Raw genomic sequence first — 1140 nt, 5'->3', positions numbered from 1 at the left:
ATTATACTATCTGGGCCCTGTTTTTATTTTTTCCAGTGGCCCTAATCCTCTTCCATAGTTTTGAAATGCATGCATGCTGAAAGACTTTAGAAAGTTTATCCATGAGGGAAAACCAAACCAATCATGGCACTAACTGCAGCATGAAAACTGATCTCTTCATAAATCTCCTTAACCTTTAAAGTAATGTCATATCCTCAGTAGCCACTGCTAGGAATAACAGAGATAATACCAGAGATAATAGTTAAACTCCTGAAGAAAACCTAAGGTCCATTAGTGATCTCCAAAAACACTACATGAACATCTAAGCATCTCAGTCTGGATCTTTCTATAGCTCCTTTATCCCATTAATGTCTAGATATATTAATAACAGTGCAACAACAATGCCATCAGCTATCTGTCTATGTTGGTGATGTTTTGTTTGTTTGTCATTGGGGGTGAATGCTGAAAACATGACGCCTTGCGCTGTTAAAGCAGATTATGATCGACTGGAGAACCCATATGGGATGCTGTGAATGCTGAAGGAAGTGGAGGTACCTACCTATGACACAAGGTGCTCTGAAACGTCGGGTACTTTACGTATCCGAGCAAAACGCATCCGACAAACCCCGCTGGACGGACTTCACAGCATCCAGGCGCACATGTTGCCCTTTTCCAGCCTATAATAAGCAGGTTCAGGAGAAGCCAGCGTGGATCCCGGTTGGATGGTGTTTGGAAAAACGCCGGACTCTAGATGCGCAGGGCGCCTCCCCTCTCCGGACTCCCAGACATGTGAGTCCACCTTTCCTCTCTGGATGCTGACGCCATAAACAGACCCTTCCTTCCCTTCCTGCCGCCTCCAGTGATGGAACAGCGGTCCGCGGTGCGTCTCGTTGCGCAGGACGCCGGTGCCACCCACTAACAGGAGGGTTTCTGCGGACGGGCTGAGAATATTAATGAGCTTTGCTGCAGTTACCCGGCTGAAAAAAAAAACTCACTGGCTTAAAGGCTTTAAGGTTGCAGTCTCTCACTGAAGGATAAAATAACTCAATGATGAAGAGTTAAAAAGACGATGACCTTTCTGCATCCCTAACAGCCAGCAATTGCGGGGGGGGGTTCAAGTACCTCAATGGCACACCTGTTGATAATTAGATAACAGGCTTA

General features: G+C 45.9%; 1 protein-coding gene across 2 annotated transcripts in view; it reads right to left on the bottom strand.

The window, feature by feature from the left end:
* tmem108 (transmembrane protein 108) overlaps window positions 1-871 on the bottom strand; it is a 72818-nt gene extending 71947 nt beyond the window's left edge. The window contains exon 1 of one of the 2 annotated variants that reach the window (XM_015395825.1): window positions 539-871. The gene's annotated coding sequence lies outside the window, so the exon portion shown is untranslated. The remainder of the gene's footprint in view (window positions 1-538) is intronic. The other variant, XM_015395824.1, reaches the window with a different exon arrangement.
* Between the last annotated feature and the right edge of the window lie 269 nt (window positions 872-1140).

This window comes from Cyprinodon variegatus, unplaced genomic scaffold (assembly GCF_000732505.1).
Source record: "Cyprinodon variegatus isolate N-32 unplaced genomic scaffold, C_variegatus-1.0 Scaffold762, whole genome shotgun sequence".
Lineage (NCBI taxonomy): Eukaryota > Metazoa > Chordata > Actinopteri > Cyprinodontiformes > Cyprinodontidae > Cyprinodon > Cyprinodon variegatus.
This window is presented reverse-complemented; position numbering and strand designations above follow the sequence as displayed.